At 50.8% G+C, this 23,654-nt stretch overlaps 1 long non-coding RNA gene and 1 pseudogene across 1 annotated transcript in view; both read left to right on the forward strand.

The window, feature by feature from the left end:
• Positions 1 to 7,677, forward strand: part of LOC113938617 — a 41,908-nt gene extending 34,231 nt beyond the window's left edge. Inside the window, exon 3 of the long non-coding RNA XR_003524912.2 lies at positions 1,961 to 7,677. This is a non-coding gene — a long non-coding RNA (uncharacterized LOC113938617). The remainder of the gene's footprint in view (positions 1 to 1,960) is intronic.
• Positions 7,678 to 12,961: 5,284 nt separating this feature from the next.
• LOC113938864 lies at positions 12,962 to 13,082 on the forward strand (annotated as a pseudogene).
• Positions 13,083 to 23,654: the final 10,572 nt, after the last annotated feature.

The following is a 23,654-nucleotide window of genomic DNA, read 5'->3' on the forward strand; positions in this document are numbered from 1 at the left end:
AGGCTCGCCACGGTCCTTGGGCTGACTTCTCCCTCGGAGCCTCCCCCAGGCTGTTCCTTCTGCTGAAGCACCTTTCCTGGTTCCCTCTACTCATCTTTCTGGGCTGCTCCAACCTCTGCTTTTGTTCCTCTGGGTGTTTGTCAGAGCCTGGAAGCCTCTTCCTTCCCTCTGCATTCCGGAGTGTTCCTCCAGAAGCAGCGAGATGCTCCAGAGAGCTCATGGGCCGCGGAGTCGGCAACCTTGGCTCCAGCTCTCTGCTCCACCTCTTCCCAGCCTGGGCGACCTTGGAGAAGTTGGCTGCCCTTTGGTTTCTTGGGACATAATATAGTTCCCTCGGTGGTGGTGGGAGGGTCAGAGGCGACGGTGGAAGCCGCAAGGTGGGAAGGCATCCCACTAATGAGGTTGTTATTATTCACAAGTCACCCAGGGAGGGCCTCTCCCCCCCCTCCCGCCTCCCTGTGCCCCGGGGAGCCACGAGCCACCGGCGGACCTTCTGCTTCGCCTGCCGCTGGCCGTGGTCGTCAATGTAGCCCCCTGCTCCTTCCACGACGAGGGCACACCTAGGAGGCAAGTCCTCTGAAGAAGCTTATTTATCACTTATGCTATTGTAAAACAAGAAATTTTACAAAGACTGAAGGTGAGGTGGAGAAAATTCCTTTTAAATTCTCTTAACTTTTTAGTCTTCTAGGAGAGTCTGGGAAACACCCTTTTACAGAGGGCCCTGAGGGGGCCATGGGGGGTGTGTTTTCTCAGTCGCTGGGCAATCTTTCAAGGAGACAGGGCCTCTCTCTCTCGGAGCACTGTGTTAGGAGGAGCAGATGCGGTTGGAGCCACACAGCCCGTGGCAGGGACGTGGGAGGTGCCAGGAGGCCCAGGCTGGAATGGGGGAGATACACCCCCTCTCGCGTGTGTTCCGGTGCCGGATGTTGGTGTGAGCCGGACAGATTTGGCTTGAGGTTTCATCTGGGCAAAGACAGAGTCAGGAGGGGCTTATTTCTTTGTGTTTTGACCCTACTGATGAGCACGGATGGAAAACTCAATTATCAGTGAGGTTAGGGGCAGGGCGGGAGGTCAGGGCCTAACTGCCCACTCTTCCTCTGGGCGCTGAGAGAGTTGATCTGCTCTCTGCTGCTCCAGGAGGAGGAGGCATTGATCAGAGTCAAAGGTCATGTGTCATCAAAGGCAGTCCAGGAATAAAGGGAGCCCTTCCCAAGGATTCTAGAATGGCCCCCGAAAACCCAAGGCGATTCACTCCTTTAGTAAGCTCACGTGTGCCTTACACTCAAACCGTCCAGAATTCTGGTTGCAAAATTTACAAGAAAACGTGGCTTTATTCTAGGGTAGCTTTCAAAGATTTAGGATTTGAAGGGGGAGGGGTTGGAAGCATTCTCTTTCTAGCCTCCTCAGCCAAGAATTCAGAACCCTCTGGGGGAGAGACTACACATGTCTTCCTTTTTTTTTGAGGAAAAACAATTCATTAAAAAGTTCTTTGTATGAGTCTGGACACCTCAAAGATAGGACCCTAGCCACCCTTGTTTCACACTTATCTTTTCCCATGGGAATATTTCCTCTTTAGATGGGGGTGGGAAACCACACACACACACACACACACACACACACACACAGCAGTTTGAAAGTTGGAAGTTAAATTTAAACAATCACATGGCCAGTGGATTGTATAGAAAAACCATAAAGACAGGAAAAAAAACAAAACAGTCCACCAAAAGACAGACAGACAGAAAGAAATTCAGAGGGACAAGGAGAACGAACGTTCATGCCTGAAACCAGAAGATAAAAAAAAGAGTACCATATAGGCAGATAGGGTCCTAGCCAATCATCATCAGGTGATTTAAAATATGACAAGCATCCCCATGTGCAAAATGCTGACGTCCAGGGGAGAAAGGAGTTTCCCAGCAGATGTACCTATATATTTTCCCTAATACTTTCTTGTTCTTTACAGTGAAGTGTGGAAAATGAACAAAGGGGCCAGCTGTGCATCTAACTTTGCAGTTGTCAGAGCAAGTTGAACACGGAGAGGATGGAGTTGACGACACATGAGAACAGGTTCAAGAGCAGGTCTGAGTCGCAGCTGAGAACGGGGCTGAGGGAGGCGGCAGCATCACTACAACCAGCAACTGGGATCCCCCTGCGTAGATGCTGGTGTATATCCACGTAGATCTCCACATCGACCCTTGCCTATGCAGGTATACGCACAAGTGTATCGGGGTGTTAACTGGAATCTCACTATGCGTCAGAAGTCTAGATCACCTGCCTGAGAAAGTTGGCTACCATCCCACAAACGAGCCCCAGAGCTCATTTCTAGATTACGGAAAATCGAGCACAAGGATAATGTGTGCAGGGCACCGTGTTCCTGGAACCGTCCAAATTTTACTCAATGGAAGGTTCACTCTGACAACGCCATGTCGCCTAGAAAGCCCTCCCCACTTGCGCTGTCTCGGTGAACTTACCCTCCACGCCTCCTTTGCCGACGGCCCCCTGGAGGGCTGCTTGCTCCCCACCCGTCGGCTAGAGGTCTGGCCCGTTCTTGATAAGCTCTTGCTCGTGTCTCCTCTCCCCACCGAGTTTGGAAGCTCCCGGGCAGGGACCACTGTGGTCCTGCTGCGCCATGTTAGGTCCCCTGCGAAGCCCTATTGGCTAATCAGAATAGTGGCCCCACCTGGACATCAATATCTCTGAATCAAACCCATTTCCTAGGTCCCTGTTCATCTTGTCAGTAGGATAAGACTGTCGTTGGAATCATCTTGTCTAGTCATGGAAGGGCTAACAGCGCTCCTGCTCATCAGCCTGTGCTCTGGTTTAGCTGGCTTTTTTTCTTTATTCTTTTTTTTTTTATTTTTCACAACAAGGCCTTCTCGAGGAAGGGGGCAGGGCATTGATGGATATTCTAGCGCAAGCTCCTTATCTTGCGCTAGTCTGATGGGTACACTTCGAGGTGCACTGACCAAGAACATGCAGTCTTCACTGTCTTCATTTGACAGACGCAGGCTTAGAGGTTGAGAGAGAAGAAGGAGCCCGTCCGAGGTTTCACAGCAAGAGACAGAGCTGCAGTTGGTGGCTGGGCCTCCTGACGCGGAGGTCTAGGACAACAACAAAATAGCAGCGTGGAACTGTCTGTGGCTCTCACACACGGTCACAGAGCACCCGTGGAGTGAGGCCGGCAATCAGACGTGGCAGGATTCGGTCTCTGCCCACGAAGAAACGGGAGCTCGGGGAGGACAAAGCCTTGGCCTCAGGCATCGAGGAGGAGGATGCTGTCAAAAGAGGGGACACTAGGCTGTCCCTGCCCCAGCTCCGCACCTGTCCCAACATACCCAGCTTCAGGTGACGTAACGTGGTCCTTCCTGCTCCAGCAAACGGCCAAGAAGTGTGGGGACAGGCTGAATGTCTTTCCAGGCATTGTTAAAGATTGACGGCAGGTGGGAAGATCCAAGTGCTACGTTCCAGAAAAGTCTCAGCCGTGGCAATGCTCCAGGTTCTTGGCGGCACCTTCTGTAATGGAGCTTAATCTCAGTGAGGTCTCACGCCCGTGTGTTGTATGAGTGAGCCCTGCTAGTTGTCTCAAACCCCCTTTGGAACACAGCATGGTGAAGATAAATACGGAGCTCACAATTTAATCTCAGCACGTGCTAGCAGCAAGCACGGCGTCTGACACGAAGTGCTTTGTAAATGGTGGCCCTCAAGCAAATGGTAGGTATTTTCTTATTTTCTGAGCCTGAAACAACCAGTGTTTGACATTTTCCAATTAAAAGTACGGGCCTGGATACTTGCCCTTTAAAAATGTAACACCACCCATAAAAATCTCAGTTTTTTCATTTTCATTTTTTAAGAACACAAATTAGGCCAATTAAATCATTTAAATGACATTTTTTTTTTCTTTTGAGCAAAGTGAGCCATGCACAGGAACCAATAGGTCCCTCACAAAGATTTGCTTTTTCCCCTGGAGCAGACACCCATGGAAGGGACAGCCACACAGAAATCCTTTTGCAGGTTTTACAACCCTGGCTTGGCCCAACGTTCACGGGCCTCGCATAAACCTCTCGTTGCACGTGGTGAACCCGTGAACACTTTCTTTCTACTCCAGCTTCCCATCTGGATGCTAGTGCGCAGCGGGCCGGGGATGGGGTTTGTGGCCTCGGGGTCTCCTCGGGCCCAGGGATGCCTAATGGGGCCTTGTTGGGTACACTGAAGGGAGCTGACCTGGCCGATGGGCCTAGACATCCTGTCGTTTTCCAGAGAAGTGAGGAAGCCTGTGGAATGAAGTCTGGGCTTTCCGGAAGGACCCTAGTCTGAGTGTAGAGAAGAATGGGGAAAACCTCTGTTTTCTTGATGTCTGGTTTTTCTGATTTAAGTGTCCAGCAAATATGATTGCTCTAAGAGTCTGTCTTTGATGTCCAGTTGGGGTTGCAGCCAAAAGCTGACAATTCCATGGGGGAAAATCCCTATTCTAATTCGAACATTGCTTTGCAAACTCAACTCACAAGTTTTCAAAAAGATTTCAAGGTCCACTGCCTCTGGGATGAAGCTGAAACTCCTGGGCTGGCCCTGGGTGGAGCCGGAGAGCCAGGTCCGTGGAAGTGACTGGAACTTGGTCCTGACATGACTGGTTCCTTCCTAGTTGGGCCTGATTTCCTCCTTTCTGAGATGGTGTGATGATAGCATATAAACCCTTCAGGTCTTTGTGAAGATTGAAGGAGGTCATGACTAAAATGTCAGACCTCCCCAAACTCTGAAGACCTCGCTCTCTCTACCTCCTATTTTGCCTTTCCTCTTGATTTGTTAGGTACACTCAGAGGCAGGCGTTGGCAGAGGTATGTTGAGGTTCTAGTCTTCAACGAGCTCATACCTGGTGGGATGCACAGCCAAGGAGACTGATAATGAGGTGGCACCGGTGTGTTTATTGGCTCAGAGAGGGAAGATGTGGTTCTGGCAGTTTCTGCTATCCCTCAGGGTCCAGGGAACACCTTCCCCAGCTTCATGCATCCAGCCATCTTTATATTCATTGCTCCTCTTGCCAGGAGTGCCCTTCGTTCGGTGTTGGGGGCGGGGGGAGAGGGTGTGCACAACGGAAGGGAGACACAATTGGTTCTGTTCCCTGGCCCCGTAAGGGCTCATGGCCTCCAAGGAGAACTCCAAGGAGATACAGGCAGCCGCTGGTCTGCTCCCAGGCGACCATCTGTGAGGGAAGCCCTAAGAGGAAGAACATGGCTATTGTTCAAAGATGGGACAAGGGGCTCTGTAGGTGACAACCTGCAGCTCCAGCTCAGAAGAGACAGGTAGGCAGGAGAGTTATTCCCATATGTGGGTCACGTCACAGTCAAGTTGTCAGAAGGGAAGAAGATGAACTTGAGTTTGTCTAGAGAAAGAACATTCAAACAGGATAGGGCCATCTGAAGACTCAACCTCTCCCTTGGGTCCTCAAAAGGACCCAGGAGTGGCTATTTGGGCGTTGGGCTGGCAGGGGTCCTCAGTGGTGGGAGCAGTGGCCGAGAATCGAAGGACCTCCGTCCACCCAACTCGCGGAGTCTTGGAGGGCAGGCATGTCAGCCCGGCAGGCCCTGTCTTATCAAGTACCCCCGTCCCCCATCTCTCCTTGAGCACAAAAGCCTGTTGTCTGGGTAGCTCAGAGAGTGGGCACAGACCATCCTCTCTTCTCTGTGTCATTAATGTAATCTATTTGATCTTGAGGGTGGTTTTGTTTCAGTTTCTCAAGGGAGTGGGGGGGCGAGGAGGGAAGAAGGCCTTTCTTCGGACTTTGAAGACTAGAAACACTTAAACGTGAGAGTTAAGCCGAGGACGAAACCCATCTTGGTCCTCTTTTCCTGGTCAGAAAAGAGCTAATCCTTAATATTTCTTGGAGAGTCACCTCTTCTTTGGAATCAAAGTGTTTTTCTTATCATCGTTGCTAACAATAGTACAAGGTTTTTTACATTTATTTATGCACTTCTTGCATCTTATTTATTTATTTATTTGTTTATTTTCAGAGTGGGGTAGGCAGAGGGAGAGAGAGAATCTCAAGCAGATTCCTTGCTGAGTGCAGAGCCCGATTCGGGACTCGATCCCACGACCCTGAGATCATGACCTGAGCTGGTATCAAGGGTCGGATGCTCGACCGACTGAGCCACCTGGGTGCCTCCATCTTGCCTCTTTTTCAAAAGGCTTTTGACATACCAGTAAAATAGGTTTACGGTGAATAAAGGAATCATGACTAAGAGAAAACAAAAATAGAGAAAAGATGGTAGCAAAGAAAAGGTAAGAAGACAAAATTTCCCCTCCAGAGGCCTGGGCAGTAGCTAGATGTGGCCACGACTCAATTCTGAGCTCCCTGGTAACCACAGTAATGAGGGAAACACTCGTATCCATGGTTCGTGGTATCAACAAGAAACAGAGCTGCCTCCATAACGACAGACTCTGGATGATGTATGAAGAATAGTATCAGGAAAATTCTCTAAAAGATCTAGCTATTAGGAGATATGACCCTTTGGGAACTCTCAAATTCATAAATATCTTTAGGGCAGCATTTCCTGAATTGTGTTCTGTGAAACGCTGATTCTGGAGACATCAAGAGGTGGTTCCTCAGAATCAGATGCTGTGGCCAGATAAACAGAGTTAGTGTTCACATGTATGTCCCTCTTGGAGATTTGCAAAGCATCCATTCTCCTGAGGACTTGAGGAGTCGCAGCAGAAGAAACCTGGTAAATTTGGTTTAAATAATTATTTCCCTAAGTTTTTTGGCCACAGAACCAGTATTTGGGGGAATCCCTGAACTCATGAAGCCGGACTGGTTTTCCTGGACCTTTGTGGGAACTGGAGTCTGCAGAAGCATTTTCCACAAAGAAAGCCAGGTTCTATCTCTTTAGGAGAGTCACTGTGTACATGGGATTCCATTGACCTTTCCCCCTTCTGCCCCTCGTGCGCAGACTGAGTTCTTCCCTCAGCAGGGGCATCTGGCCCCAGCTCCTACTCGTACCTGGTGGGGGCGGCCCAGGGAGCTGAGGCCTTGGGGGGCCTTCAGAGTTAAGCATCTACAATACGAACAAAACTTTTGTGGCCAAAAGGGACTCTTCCCGTTGCATCATAATGTCTCTGCCAACAAATCGCAGTCTCTCTTTTACCAAAGATTCCCCAGGACCCCCGGGGTGCGGTGAGAGAAAGAAGGGCAGTGGGTGGGAGAATGCTGTCTTGCCACATCAGTGCAGCAAGATTAATACGTGGTACATATCTGTGGGACCTCAGGGAGGGGACTGAAGGCTGGCAGTTTCCGGTAGGCTTCTTGGAGGAAGTGACACTTTAACAAAGATTTAAGAGATTGGCAGGAGTTATATGCAGGGGAAGGCATGGGGTCGCATTTGGGCCTGGCGGGAACAAATGGTCAGAATTGGCTTTGGGTAGAACAAATGGCAGAAGAGGCAGCTGGTAAAGAGCAAGAGACAGCGGGCCTGGCTGACGAGTTTGGGTTCCTTGTCCAGGGAGCCGAGGGGAGGCATCGAGGACCCCCGGCGGGGATGGCAGGGCTTTCCTACTAGAAAGAGCCTCGTAGCACTGACGCGCGATGACCGGAAGGACACATAGGGACTAGGAGGCTGGGGCCAGGCTCCCGAGCCACCCGCCCCGGGCGGTGGCTGCAGGAGAGGGCTAGAACTCCTGCCTCTACTCTTGCTTCTAGTGGCTTTGGGGGGGGGGGGGGGGGGGGGGGGGGGGGGGGGGTGGGGGGGGGGGGGGGGGGGGGTGGGGGTGGGGGGGGGGGGGGGGGGGGGGGGGGGGGGGGGTGGGGAAGACAAACTCTCCGTGCTCCCTGGAGGATTGGCGTTCTCCCTGGCTGGACGTCAGAACAAATTAAGGGCACTGTCTCACAAGCCCCACCTGGCCGGCAGCATGGTCAGGCCAGGCCGGCAGGGGAGATGTGTCCCCAGCAGCATCTTGGATCCTGGCCAATGGCCTCAGCACGAGAAAGGCTCTCGGTGTCCTGCCGGTTTAGTGGACAGCGTACAGGAGTACGAGATCCTATGGCGACCGAAGGCCTGTGTCAGTGTCACGGTCTGAGGTTTTTCGTGCTCACCAATGTGGAAAACAGAAGCCTCGTGCCCTGTCGGAACCACGGCTGGTTTACAGAAGCGGCCGGAAGCCGTGGGGGCAGCGGCGGGCCACCACCCTTGCATTTCCATTTTGCAAAGTGTGCTCATGAAGATGATCTCCTTTGATTTCTGTCTTAGTCGGGGTCCTGGATGTTAGAATAAAAATACCATAGACTGGGGGGGCTTCAACAACACACAGCTGTTTTCGCAGTTCTAGACGCTAGGATACCCAAGATCGAGGTAGTGGCAGGTTCCGTGTCTGGTCATAGGCGGCCCAGCTGCTGTCTTCCTAATGTGCCTGCACGGGGCGGAAGAGAAGGGCGGGGGCCTCTCTGGGGTCTCTTTTGTGGGGGCACCAATCTCATCCGTGAGGATGCCACCCTCATGACCTCATCGCCTCCCAAAGGCCCCACCTCCTAGTACCATCACATTGGGGGCACGATTTTTTTCTTTTCTTTTCAGATTTTGTTTATTTATTTATTTGAGAGAAAGAGAGTGGGGGTGGGGAGGAGCAGAGGGAGAGGGACAAGCAGACTTGACGCAGGGCGCGACCTCACGGCCAGGAGACCAAGACCGGAGGCGAATTCGAGTCGGATGCTCAACCGAACGAGCCACCGAGGTGTACCTGGGGGTTAGAATTTCAACATAAGGCGTCAGAGAGGAATGAACACGCGGTCTATAGCGCACCGCACTCCCCCTTGGGACTCTGGGGTTCCTTACATCCCTGTTAGTGCATCCCGTCATCTGGATGGTCACCCTCTGGGCCAGGTGCACCCTCTCAGTCCACGCACGGCCTCGGGCGCTGCCTTTCGCGGCACTCACACCACATTCAGATCATTGCTCCATTGGTGTTTCTCATCGCATGAAGGCAGAAGGCAGAGCCCTCCATCAGTTCACAGCTGTATCTCCAGAGCCTAGCCCCGTGCCTGGCACATCCCGGGCTTCAGCAATACTGGATGAATGAATATATGGGAAGTTTTACCTTCCCATGGCGAAACAACAACAACAACAACAACAAAAGATGCTCAAGCTTCAGGAAAGGTTGCTCCACCTGTGGGGCAGCTGGGCTGGTGGATCTCACTGCGGGTGAACCCGAGCATCGGATCCACTCGTGTCGGCTGAGGACCTCCGTGGTTTCTGGAGTCTGTCCACCAGTATTAGCTTGTCAGGATTCCAGGGCGAGAAGTTATTTCGGTGAATTCTGCAGAGTCCGTTGTTGGAATTCCACGGAGATATTAGCCGATGCCTGGTGATGCTTTGAGGGGGTGGGGATAGGAGGGGAATTTTAAAAAAATGACGTATTTTGAGGAAATAATATGTTTGCTACAGAAATCTTACAAATGCGGGTCAGCAAAAAGAATTAAAAAAATAAATGAACAAAACAATTATCGCACCCCTTCGGGGCCCGGGGCGACTTGGGCCTCTCTTCCGTCTCCTCGCGGTCTCTCCTCCCTGTGGCTTCAGGGTGGCGGGAATGCTCACATAGCCAGCAGCTCAGGGCTCCAAATAGCCGTGTCCCAAGACACAGTTAGGCGGAACCTCTATTATCTCTTGTGACCCAGCCTCAGAAGTCACTCGGCCTCATTTCCACCGGATTGCATTGCTGGAGGGAGTTACAAATCTCCACTCAGGTTTGAGTAGAGGGAGCATGAACCCCACCTCTTCGTGGAGGAGTTGACCATCCCATGGTAGGGAGGGTATGTGGGAAGGGAGACACACTGATGTGGCCATCTTTGGGAAACACGACTTCTCGCAACTAAATCTCAGTATTTACTGTTAATATGTTCAATGAAGCTGCAATCATTTCAATTGGGAGTTTTTTGTTGTGACGCTAAAGTAAAAAACAAATTCTCGGCTAAATGATGCATAAGGCACGTTACAACTGTGCAGTGTTTCTCGGGTTTCAGAAGAATTAGAGGAAGGCACTTCATTTGTTGCTCACAAGTTCCTGGTAGAGATCATCACCCCCCATTTTACAGCCATGGAAACTGAAGTCTAGAAGGGAATAAAAAAGAATTTCTGCAATGTTAGCACCAGATGTGGTTGGGAGTGGATCTAAATTTTCTGCTCCAGTCCCAGAGGTCTCTCTTCTACTCCAGGTAATGCCACCTGCTGTGATTAAAATCCACCAGGGGTCACATTCCACTCCCAGAAAATTGTAACACTGACCCAGGAGGTAAGACTTCCTTTTTAATGTTTTAACTTTAGCGTGGCCTTCAGCCTTTAACTCTAGAATGGTGTGTACCGAGTAAATATTCACCCAGTGCTGGATGACCAGTGTTTTATTAGCTGAAGGAATGCTCCAGCCGAAGGGGCTGGGAAAACGGTGGTCCAACATTTGAAAATGGCACCCGGTTCTTGGGTGAGCAAATCTCTGAAAGTCCTTACAGCTGCCTGGGCATCTAGGTGGGTGCCTATCTCTGGATGAAAAGCATCAGGACTGATCAGACAATGATTTGCACTCTTGAGAGACTTGTAGAAGCCCCGGCTGTCATTCTTGGAGATCTCACCTAATAATCCCATCACATGTGATGCGACTCCAACATTCCATATTATGTACTATGGGGTTTTCTTTACTTTTGCTACAAAAAAGTTCAAAAGAACTTCTACAATTTTGCTTTTGAAATTATTTAGCTATGGGTCACTTAATTAATTTACAGTAAGTTCTTTTTTTTTTTCCTTCTCGATCTATTTGGAAATTCATGCCAAGTGAGAAAATATAACCTACACACTGTTTACTAGCGTAATGAAATGTTCACAAGTGATAAATTTAACAATTAATGAAGTGGCATATGACATAACATTATTTCTTTTTGACAATTAATTAAACATTTATCTACTTTGATTTTGCTGTTTTTGTTTTGTGTTTTAGAACCAATAGTTCTTTTTTCTCAGCTTTCAAATATTTTTGTGGAATTCTAAAAAGCTCATAAGCCAGATCCTGTAGCTATGGAGACTGACAAATAAGATGGCTGAGGCTCGTGCTTTCCCAATGGAAAGAGCCCCCCAGAGTCCCTGTGGTTGTGTCTTCAAAGCTGAAGTCACGAAGAGGAGTCATCCCTCATTGCGAGCTGTCCTTTGGGTCAAGTGTGCAATCTCCCCCTGCTCTAAATGCTGTTGTTGGCAGGAAACTCTGCCACTCAGTCAGTGGAACAAGCTGGTCCAGGAAGATGACCAAATAATTCAGGAGGCTCTGAGTGCTCCATCATGAATTCAGACGGTCCAGTTCTGGTCATCGGTTCAGACAGATCTGAAATACCAGTGGGCCAGAGAGTGTGATTGTTGGAAAACTCTTGCAGAGAAGTAAATGGGCCAGAGAAGTGGACTTGTTTAAGTCCCGCTGTGGAAGGGAGCCGGGGTAGAGAAGGCCACTAACGTCGTTAAAAAGCCCGAGGTGTGGCAGAGGCTCTGATGAATTTCATCGGGCAAATCCAACATCTTGTCAAGGGGAGAATCAACTCCCCTTTACAGACTGGACCCCTGGGGTTCAGATAGGCCAGAGACAAGAACCCAGTCCTGCCTGATTCCGAGGCTCTGCTCTGTCTTCCTGCCACTGGGACAGAGAGAAGTGCTTACGATTTTTAGAGGAAATGAGCAGCATGTTTTGAGGTTTGTGCTTGGAATACCAGGGGGCTTAAGGGGATTGCAGGAGCAATGTCTTTTAGGATTTTCTGTTTGCAGAAGCCACAATCCTCTAACAAACACTCAGAATGAAAGAGCTGGAGACAGGTAAATTAAGGGCTTAGAAAGAGGCAATCAAGCCTTTGTCTAGAGTCGTGGAGCCAAGAACCCAGTTGGTTAACACATGCTCATGGAGTACCTACTCTGTGCAGAAGGGCCTGAGGGATGATAACCTCTTGGTCTTGGGCCCTCTGTTGGAGATAGACACAGAGGCAGATAGAAAGAGCTCTGGCCCAATGAGTCAGAAGCTCAGAATTTGCAAACTTCTCTTCTGCTCCCTGGCTGTGTGGCCTTAGACAAATGAATGGACCTCTCTGAGCTTCAGTTAACATTTTCTAAGAGGGGGATGATAATTCTTGCTGAACCCACCTCTCAGGCCTGTCATGTTCCCGCGGATCCTTGGTAAGCTACTGTGTGAGGTCAACCACTGTCCTCTTTATGACTCTCCCTGGAGCAGACCCACTCTGTGGGCAGGAGGTGTGCTGTTCCCCGTCCTCAGCACAGGGCCTGGCCCAGGGTAGGCAGGTACTCTGTGGGTCCGGGATGAGTAAAGCTGTAAGTCTCTTACATCTCAGCTGAAATAGCCTTTTCTAAAGCACGTGGACCTTAACTGGAGTCTTCCTGCCCTGTTGATACTTTAAATAATAAAGACAGTTTTTTTTCAGGCCACCTGGGTGGCTCAGTCGGTTAAGCGCCTGCCTTCGGCTCAGGTTCTGATCCCAGGGTCCTGGGATCCAGCCCCACTCAGGGCTCCCTGCTCGGGGGAGCTCAGTCTGCTTCTCCCTCTCCACCCCCTCACCCCGCCTCCCTACCCCCCCACTCTTGCTCTCTCTATCTCAAATAAATAAATAAAATCTTTTTTAAAAAAAAGACTCTTTCTTTTCAAGGATCTGAACTCTTAGGGCACTGATGGGAGTCTCTTTATCCATCCACAAGACTCTTCATTAAAGTCAACTTTTTGCAAAACAACTTTATGGCTTTTTCTGTAACAGCTACCTGAATCCCACAGCCCTCACCCTGGGAAGGGGGTTTCTCCTTTTTTGCAGCTCAACTTTCACAAGTAATACTCTCTTCTGATCCATACCCCTGATTAGGCGAGGGTCCTCTGTAACTCCTAGAATCGCAGCATCCCAGACTGTGGGCTCCAGAAGGGCCCTCGGGGTTCTGTCTTCCTACTCCCCTGTTGTAGCTTTGCGCAGTGGAAGTATCGTAGCCAATGAGGTTTATCCGAGGCGCTATTATTGCTAATTGAAACCTACTCCCCTGTTGTAGAGGAGGGTCTACGGCAGAATGGGAAGGGACTTGTTCAAGGTCATGGAACAGAGCCAGTCTTGGAGTTGCGTCTCTTCCCCTTAACTCAATGGAAATGGTTCCTGTACAAATGAAAATGACTCTGGACAAAGCCAGTCATCCTCTCTAGAGACCTTGGGTCTCCGAGCTGTGCCCTGGAGGAGCTTCATCATCTGACGGCTTCCCAGCTCCGTCAAGACTGGTGCAGCACTCTGCGCAGACCCTCTAGAGAGGGATGCGCACTGTGCGTGTGTTTTTGGTCCAGCTCGCGGTCAGGGCAGCTGGTGGCTGGAGTGGCCTGCCCTGGGGTGCAGTGCTGTATGTGTGGAGGGACTTTCCTTCTCCCCGAGCATAGACTCACAGGGCCGTGGGAGGGGACGGGTGTCCTGGAGGTCGGGGCTGAGCACAGTGGTGGATTGATGGCCACAAGAGCAGTCCCGAATGGCCCGGGCTGCACCTTGTTCTGGAACATGGAGGGGTTATTGGCTGCAGTCACAGATTCGTCAAATTCCCAGCTGGCGTCTCTGAGCAGGGAGTGGAAAGGCCTGTGACTTCCTTCCTCCTTCACGAAAACAGGCCTGCAGAATGAGGTCCTTGCTCTGTAATTATATGTAGGCAGGAAACAAATAGCTAAGACCTGTCTCTAAGTGAGGAAGGAAGGAAAACATCCAGGGCTCTGGGGATCCTTTATCTTCTGCTCTTGAGGCACTGGAATAATAAGACCTGCTATCTACTTTTAAATCTTTGCCAACCCTGGTGAAGACGGCATCATTAGCCTTCGTCCACAGATAAAGGATAGTGAGGTACCCATGGCTGCAGTGCTAGGAGATGGCGTCATGGAGCTGACTGGGACTGAATGAGACTTCTGCCTGATGGCGGTTCCGGCCCATTTCTCTCCCTCGGCTTTATGTGGCCCGGGCACTTTCTCTGATTAGCCCAGGGTGGCCGCTGTAACTTGCACACGGTGCCCGACCACGGAGGCCGCAGTCCAGGGGATGCTTCCTTGTGTGGGGGGCTCGATTCTGCATCTGCCCAGGAGAAGGGCACCTCCTCCTCGGCACAAGGGCTCTATCGGCTCAGACGCCTGTGCCCACGGGGCCGCATCCTTTTCTAGTTCACACAAAGGGACTGAATCGGCCGGGGATGGCCTTATATTGGCGGTGGTCATTGTCACTTCTCTGGGCCTCAGTCTTTCCTCTTGAGAAGCAGGAATCTGACTCCATCTGCTGCAGGCCCCAGGGGAGCAGGACCATCTCCACCAGGCCATGCACAGAGCAAGGGTGAGGCAGCTGGCTGCACTCTTGGTATAATTGTAACCTGGCAGGTGGCAAGGCGATGCATCTCTTGAATTCTTCTCTCTCCAGGGGGCTCACGGTGGTTCCTACGGGTCATTCCAACTCCTGGATTGGGTTTCAGTCAACGCAGGCCATCCCTGCTGGACCGTGTGGGTAAGGAGTAGATGACCCTGGCCCTCACCACGGGGCTTCCGGTGAGCACCGGATGGGAGAAAGTTGTGTGTGTGGTGCCTCTGGTTTAGACACAGGCCAGGGGGCCGAGACAGAATAGCCAGCAGCACCTCTTTCCCCTCTGAGTGTGAAACTGTAAGGAGAGGGACCGAGCCCAGCCCTCAGCCCTGCCCCCACGGCCTCCACCTCAGTCACCTACACTGTTGGCCCTCCCTGAACGCGCCAAGCCTTGTGTAGGCACCATTCCCTCTTGCAAATGTCTTCACTTCCTTGTTCTTCCCGTTCCTCATCAGGATGCACCCTCTCTATGGCAAGAATCCCCAGACCTGTGCTTCTTCCCACACTGCAGTGCATGGCGTCTACCACGGGGCTGTGTGCACAGGAGGTGCTCTGGTTCTGCTTCTTGGAGAGGCGGATAAGTGAACGCCTGAGCGGTTCTGACCTTGCTGTGCCATCCCGGGGCTTTGTGACCTTGACTGGCTCCCCCTTCCGCTAGCAGGGCCTGGGCCTGACCGTCTCCCCTTGTCCACAGGCCCAGGCCCATTAAGCCGCCATCTTCTCTCACCTCATTATCGCCTTGGCCTGGGGAAGCCTCCGGGGATGCAGGGAGCCCCAGAGAGTTCAGAGGTTTCCCCTTGGCCCTCCCCCCAGAAGACAGAAAGCCAGAGCCAGAGGGAGTGTCTTCTTTGTGGTTTGAGAAAGGCCTTCTTTCCTGGAGCTCAGTAAACACCCCAGAGAGCAGTAAGAGTGGGAACCGGTGGCCCAGGCGCCTTCAGGTGGCTGCAGGCTTCCCAGAGCCCCGGTCTTTATCTCCTGGGCAGATAAGAACCCAGGCTTGGCTGGTGCTGAGCGAAGCGGAGCAGAAGCCTTAAAGCAGGGCGGGGCCGACAGTTTAGGCGGGGGGTCCTGGGGAGCCAGAGGTTTGAACTCTGCCCTCCGAGGGAGGAGGCCTTTATGGCCTGGGGGGGGGGGGGGGGCTGGGGCTGATGGGACAGCAGGGCCATTAGGGCAGAAATGAGGCCCCTAGACGGCCCCTTGGCACCCTGACTGCAGGGCGAGACAACAGAGCCCCCGAGGTGGGACCGGCTGCGGGAAACGGGGCCTCCATGGCTTTATTGACTTGTAAACGACACCATTAAGAGGAAGCCCTCACCTAGGCTGGAAACAGCTGTGTGAGCTGCTGTAAATCTGACCGGGCCCAGGCCTTTCCCCCCCTTGCTCCCTGTCCCCCCCTCCCCGCCCCGGGGAAGGGGGGTGCAGTGCGGGGCTACCTCCCAGCTGCAGTTCTGATCCTTCACGGGAAGGGGGCTTATTCGTGGGAATGTGCATGGCTAAAGAAATACTTCCACAAAAGGGGAGAAAATCATTCCCAGAAGTCTTTGAGTTCTCCTCGAAGTCAGCCCAGAGAAGTGGACATTGAGAAGCCCGTGGGTGTCCGGTGAGGGGTGGGACGCCGGAGGGTCAAGCCCACCTTGGCTTCCAGGGACAAGTCCAGGAGCAGTTCTTACAGAAAAAATAAGCATAATAATACCCTCCAAAGGGCGGCCCAGATCATTCAAGGAGGTGATAGAAGAAGCAAACCTTGCCCATGGAGGTGCTTGAGAAATGAGTTTTCTTTCTTCTTTGATGGATAACAAAACGGAATGGCAATTTGGGATCTTGGCTAGTTCTTTTGTGTGTGTGTGGGGTGGGGGGGGATCTTCGTGTTTCCATGGAATTAGGTAACATGGCAAAACAAAAGACAAGACTATTAGCTGCCTAAGGGCAGGGACAGTCCCGCCTGGTTCAGTGTTGCTTGCTTTGTTGCTAGTAAGGAACTTGGTATTGAATACTGAGAATGTGCTCAATAAATGTTTGACTAATAAATAAAAGAGGGAAGGAAGGAAGGAGGGAAATAAGGACATTTTCCTTTGGATCAAGTCTCGTAGTTGCAACCAAGAGGAAAGAAGGAAGTAATACTTGCTGATTCCCATTGTGAGCCAGCACATTATAAAACTCACCTCTCGCAGCCACCAGGAAGACCCTGAGGAGAATTGCCCAAGTTGTGCCATTTACTTATTAACCAATAAGTAAGTTTGAGTTATGGGTATGTTATTTACTCAGTGATAAAATACGTTCTGGATGCCCCTGTTTTCTCCTCACTGATGGTGAAATTTAAATGAGATAATATACATAAAGCTGTGAACACAGTTATTGGCAAACAGTAAATGCTCAACAAATGTTGGATATTATTATACTTCAGGATGGAGAAACTGGCTGGGAGCAGTTAAGTAACTTGGCTAACTCACAAAGCTGAGAAGTCTCATAGGCCGGATTCCCACTTTGCTTCTAAAGCTCACGCTCTGGATTCCGCCAGGTTCTGGAACTACTGAAACCCCCCTAAGGGGCGGTGCATGGAAACCCCACAGCTGGATGGTTTCAAAATGAATTATCCGACGTAATGTCTTTGGAAATACAGCTCATATGCTCAGCTCCTGAAAAGTTCACGGGCCCCTGGGGATCCTTATCTCTGCCTGAGGAATACCTTCATGCATTAATGAGCAAACAAACAAGTAAATAAATAAACACACACAAGCCAAAGGGAGGCTGAGATGTTAGGCAAACGTTTACCGAGGGCTGGCCAGGGCCTGGCCCGAGCTGGGAGCTGCAGAAAGTCCCACGCCCAGATCCCTGTAGCATGGCCTGGAAGACAGAAAGTCACCTTCAGAAAGCCCCTGGGGCTACGTGGGACTCCGTACCCCAGAGATGCCTTCTCTCTCTGGGAGTCAGTTTCTCATCTCTGTGACAAGGACACAGGATGACACGTGGCATTTCACATCATTTGTGATTCCTTAATGATCCACAGTGAAAGAGATCTCAACCCCGGGAATTACCAGGGTGCCTCTGTGTCGGGGGAGTCCAGGCTGATTTTTGCAGTGGCTTGAGTCTTTTAAATGAATGCGGGGGATCATCAAATGCAGATATAGCTCCTGCGGCACGCGAGGCACTGTTCTAAATGTTTACAAATATGGACTTATTCAATCCTCACTTCCTATGCCACGAGGAAGTCACGTTTATTCTCATTCCCCATGAGGAACCGAGGCCTGGACTTTGGAGGATTTGAACCTGGGCAGCCTGGCTCCAGAGTTGGCCACGCTTTACTGTCTCCTCCCAAACCTGATCAAAGCAGAATGGGTTTCAGTTTCCCAAATGACTTTCAATCTTCCAGGGATGGATGGAATGAAGGAGGTAAAGGTGGGGGCAGAGAAGAAAGAAGGTTAACGTGTAGCAAACGGAGAACTATTGGAGAGAAAGCGGGTGGAGGGGTCTTGGGATCTTGGCTCTTTTTTTATTCGGGCAAAAAGGAGAATGTCTGGGCACCTGCTCTGGAATGGGCCCTCCAGAACTCACCCTTGCTCCCCAACAACTTCCTGACCATCCCTCGAACAATTCTGTGCGCCCCTCCTTGATTCTCGGGGTGTAGCTGACACCCGGGGGCCTGCGCGAGTCCTGTTCCGGGTCCCAGGAGGGCAGAGAAAACTTGGAAGAGAGTCAGGGCTTCTGGTCGCCCGGACCTACCTGCCACATTCCATTCTTCAGGTCTTAAAAACCTCCTATTCTTTTACAAATCACTGGTTCAGGCCTAAATTATCCATATAATTGAGCCGCCTGGCCTGTCACTTTGTTGGCATAGACACCATTTATGTGTAATCTGAGAATATTCTATCTGCTGCCGAGTTTCTTCCAAAGGCATTATTTCTAACCTTCTTTAAGAACAAATTTCCTGTTGCCATGGAGATCATTTTTAGGCTAATTTTATCAGGCGGCAGGAGCTTGGGCTAGAAGCAGTTCTCGCACATTCTCAGGTCCTCTACTCGGGAGAGTCCTGGGTTGTCTTTGTCCGAGAGGCTCGCTGACCTCAGCGTCCTTTGAACCAGACAAGTCAGGCGATGGTCACGTTTTGGTTCGGAATTTTAAAAGCCTTGACATCACTTGTGTAGGCATTTTCGATTTGTTTTAATGAGAAAACACTTCAAGAGGGGCGGGGTGGGGTGGGGGGAGTCTCAGTTTTATAAATACGTGCTTTCTGAAACCTGCTTGTGAACAAACTGTTAAAATGAGAGCTTTCCCAGCTAGAAAAGACTAGAAAATTCAGGAAGCGTGAAAAGGCGTTTTTAAGCACCAAACCCAGCCCCCGCTGAGGTGCGCGAGAGGAAGCCCCGGAACAGGACATGAAATCTGCCTCCAGGAAGTTTGCAATCTGGTGAGAATTGAATTGCTTTAGAGCTGGGAGGGCCCTCCAGGATCATGCCTGTTAATAGGCTCATTTTACAAGTTGGGAAATTAATCCAAACTCTCAGAGCTGGTCCTCGGGAGAGTTTAAAACCAAGGTCTCTTGGCTCACAGTCCCAAGGGGGAGAGTCTGTGTAAGCTGGAGCACACCTCTCCTGCAGGCTCCCACCTGGCACGCTCGGCTCCCTGCTGTCCTCACCTCGGTGCCTTGGACGTTCAGGCACTACTCTCTGGAACACAGTCACCCTTTTGAGTGTATTTTGCTGTCCTTCAGGGTTCGTCTCAGACGTCGCCTTTTCTGGGATTCGAGGCTGGCTCTCTTCCGAGCCCGCGCTCAGCTGCCGTCATTTGTGCATGTGCCTTCTTGTCCCGCGGCCCTCGAGCCCCCGAGGATGCTGCTCCATTCACCCCTGCGTTACGGTGTCTAAGACAGGACCTGGCGTGGACGGGGCACTCGACGAGTGTTGGGATGAAGCGATAATCCTGAAAGCTAACACGTAAGAACCTCCTAGGTAACCAGACACTGTATGAATGTATGAACTCTGTTTTAGTCCGTTTGGGCTGCCGTCACCAACTGCCACAGCCTGGGTGGCTCACAAACAGCAGAAATTCATCGCTCACAGTTCTGCAGCCTGTAAGTCTGAGATCACGCGGCTGGCACGGTCAGGTGAGGGCACCCTTCTGGGTTGCAGACGGCTGACCTCCGGGGATGTCCTCCCAGGATGGAAGGTGCTAGGGGACTCTCTGGCGTCCCTTTTATGAGGGTGTTAATCTCAATCCAGAGGGCTCCCCGCTCACGAGTCAAGCACCTCCCAAAGGATCCACCTCCTAATAACAGCACCTCCGGGGGTTAGGATTTCAACACGTGAATTCTGGGGGCACACAGACAATCAGCCCGTGGTGGACTCACTTAAGACTCTCGCCGATCCTGGGAGGCCGGTGGGATTATGAACCTCTTTGGCTGTGGAGGCACTGGGGGCCCTGCAGCACCACGCACCTGGAGGGTGCTGGAGTCAGGATCCGGGTGCTGACACCCTTGCCTCTGGACCTTTCACCTGTAGCAGCTACTCTGGATGTCTTTCCGATCGATGCGCCATCCCATGCTGTCGGGATAAACCTCATTTTGTAGCTGAGGCAACGGACGCTTAATGAATGCTAAAATGACTCTCCCAAGGTCACACAAGCATCTGGCCGTGGAACTGGGCTTCGACGCTGGGAAGTCTGGCTTCGACGCTGCTGCTTTTGTCAGTCACCAGACTGTGCTTAAATTTAAGTATAAAACAACATGGCGCTGACCATAAATAATTTAGAGGCAGCTTCTCTCGGGAGAGATTTTCTAATTTTCTCTTATAATCCCCACTTTAAATACTTCAATTCAGAGCTAGTTCCTACTGTATAGTACAGAAAACTCCAAGGCTTTTCCGTTCTTTGTGTGTCTGAGACCCATGTCAAGCGCGGGTGCAGAGTAGGGGCTCAGCTCTCTCCATCAGAGGGAAACGTCCCTACTCCTGAGATGGGGAGCACGCGGCTCTTGATTCTGTTACTGCCATTTAAATAGTACCTTTAGCTTGAGAGCCCTTAACTTGAACTTTTCAAAGGAAGAAATGAGAAGAACCTATATTATCTGCCCTGGACAGGTGAGGATGCTGCCCCCCGTCTGTGTCAGGGTTCCACACGAAGGCCTGACCACCGTACCGTGTGCCTGGGTGACGTGTGATGCTCCCTTCAACTGCTTTTCCTCTTCACTAGAGGAATAGGAAAGTCCTCTAGCCTGGATGTGGAAGGCTGACTGGAGGAACCGTCAGGCTCAGTTTTGCTATTGATACCACACTCTCCTGGGGACTTGGCTCGTCCAGGTCAGGCTGGTCACCAATATGTGGCAGTGGTGGTTTCAGAAGGGAACTGGCTATCCGGCCCCTCCCGTGCTGTGACCCTTGCTGTGTGTGTCTACAGCTGAAAAGGAAACCTCAACATGCCAATGGCCTTGGCCACAGGAGCTTAGAGCTACATGTCCAACGAGTCTTCCTGGTAAGTCCTTACTTTGTCCTGATGGTCACGTCACATTCCTGTCATGCGCTCCAGCCTTTAGCTCTTGCTGGGCTCCCTGAAGCCCATTAATGTGTTACTTGTAATCATCATGTTCACCATCAGACCTGCCTGCGGTGAGATGCTAGTGAGAGGCCACCAGTCCTTCCTGAGCAAATGTCCCCGATCCACGCTCTTGCATTGCATGGGTGGGTTTGTAGGAACAGGTGTAGGCCCAGCCGAGCCAGGAGACGGCTAGTGGTCATGACGGTGGGTTATCCGGGCATTGCTACAGACCACACAGAAAGCTGCCCCAAATTTCCCTGCTGTCTGCTTTGCTCCCTAATCAGTCACCATGACCTGCCCCCGGCTGTTCTGACGTTCCATTCTCAAGGCCTAAGGAATGCTCCGTGGCCAAGCTAGATGTTACGTCGTTCGCTGGATTCTTAGGACATGAAATGAAAACGGGATCCAGAAGGCAGAGTCCATGTTGGAGGCAAGACTGGCATTAGTGAGGGAGGCAAGGCAGGGACAGTGTGGGAGGAGGGGGGATGGTCTGAAGGGGGCCATCAGGAAGCCAAAGGACAAAGGAAGCAAATGGGTAGAGGCAGCTACTTGTAGTAGTCAGGGACTCTGTAATGGTCTTTTTTTTTTTTTTTTTTTAATCTTTCAGGAACCCAATTTAGTAGGCATTCTCATTCCCAGTTAACAGGTGAATAAAGTGAGGCACAGGCAGACTGCCACCTGGCTAAGTCTGGTTCCAAAGCCCGGCGTCTCTCCACCACACGACCCCGTCAGAATCAGTCCTTAAACAAGGTTCACATTCCGAGTCGTTCATTATACAGGGAAAGAGCTTCTGAGGCCTGTTGAGGTTGATTTGCATAATTCATTTTTAGAACATTAATTAGCCGGGATGTGTAATAGTTCTTGTGCCAATTTGTGTTTCAATTTCAAATGCAAATACAAATTAGCAAATGTTATTCCTGTGGCACCTTAAGGATGAAACATTTGCTGCTTGTAGTGAGTATTAATCTTTACATTTCTGAAACTATGACTGATAGAAGCGATAATATCCTCTAATTTGCAGGATTGAGAAAAAAAATCTAGTCTGGTGGGGGGGTGGGTAAGAGGTAATTTTTTTTAGCAAAAGAAAATAGCATGTTAGGCATCCATCATCCGTCCATCCATCCAGCCATCCATCCATCTATCCATCCATCCATCCGTGCGTTCATCCATCCATCCGTTAAATACCATTGAGCATGAACGAAGTGTCAGACTTTGGGGTAGGAGACAGAGGTGGCTCCGGAGAGCTCGAACACGTAGTAGGAGAGCGTTCTGTCACTAAACAAGCACACTACATTGGGATAGGCTTTAGAATAGAGCTGGACTTTCAGGTGGTGGAACAGAAAGCCTGGAAATGCCCAGGAGTGGTTCCCAAGGAACGGGACACTGAGCAAGCTGGATCTTGAAGTGGCAGTGGGAGGGAGCCAGGTGGAAGGGGCTAGTCGGTGGCGGCAGGCAGACCACCATGAAAGAAGACCTTCGTGTGAGATCTGGCATGCTTGGGCAACTCCAAGCCGTTCTGCCCAGCTGGGACCGAGGCTCACTTGCAGTTGTGATGGCAGGGGGAGGATGCTGGGCAGCCTTGTCTTTAGGCTGCGTAGTTTGGACTTCCCTCTGTGGACCTTTGAGAGCCATTGGTCGAAGGAACTGGTCGGACTGACATTTCAGAAAGCTCACTCTGGAGAATGTTTGTGGGAAGGAGACTGTAGGCAAGGCGTTAAGAGACCATTGGAACAGCCCTTCAGAAGAGACGTGTTGACCATGGCAGTGGCCGAGGAAATGGAGAGGAGGGGACATCATAAAGAGATATTTCAGGAATTATCATCACCGGGGAGGCAATCTGGGCTTAAGAGCATAAGCTTTGAAGCCACCTGCTCTCTTTCCATCCTGGCTCTGACCCTGCACAGGTCCCATGGTGCTCCCTGCTTAACTACTTCATACTGCTCTGGAAAATATCCCAAGTCTAAGCAAATCTAAAAGGAAGTGAAGCTTCAGCATCATGTTGAGGACGGCATGCTGGGTAGATTGCTGAGACAATATTGTGCTTTTATCTAGTATTGTGCTCCTCAGTCACTGAAACATCATCATGGGTGAGGCCACCTTTCCCTGTGGACTCTAAAGTTGAGTGATGGGATTCCTCACAGACGGTGATTATTTGCCTTCTAAGCATGTACATCAGAATTTATAACCTTTGAATAAGTTTGTAGAAAGCCAGACTGGAATACATGTTAATCCAATGTAGCAGTGAGTAGTGGCATTTGACAAGCCGATGTCACATTCCTGTGGGATTTTCGGTAGGGATGACGCTCAAGAGATGAGTCCTTGAGTGGACCCGAAAAAGATGACTTCAACTTGAATCTGCAAATATTCAGCTCCCATTTCATTTTCATAAAGTGATGGGAAGGGCTGAGGGTTCTGATCAGAGCTTCTCTGGGACTCAGTTTACCCAACTGACTAAGGAGGTGAGGTGGGATGACTTTTTGAAGGCCCAGTTCTGCTCTTTCTGTCGTTTCTTTAAGAGTCATGTCCTGTGAATATTCTGATTCCATCAGCCCCTAGTTATTTATGTTTTATATCATGGTGGTCATTTTGCATTCCAGGATTTCCTCACAGAGAGAAGGACAGCATGCTTCTGCAGAGAACATTTCCCAGGGGATTTGATAAATCTAGATTCTGACATTTATCTAAGGTCATCTCACCTGGACTTGTTCCAACATTCAGAATTCCCCTCTTTCCCATTCAGTGTCCTATGCTCATCCCGGCA

The sequence above is a fragment of the Zalophus californianus genome, chromosome 8 (genome assembly GCF_009762305.2).
Source record: "Zalophus californianus isolate mZalCal1 chromosome 8, mZalCal1.pri.v2, whole genome shotgun sequence".
In the NCBI taxonomy this organism is placed as follows: Eukaryota; Metazoa; Chordata; class Mammalia; order Carnivora; family Otariidae; genus Zalophus; species Zalophus californianus.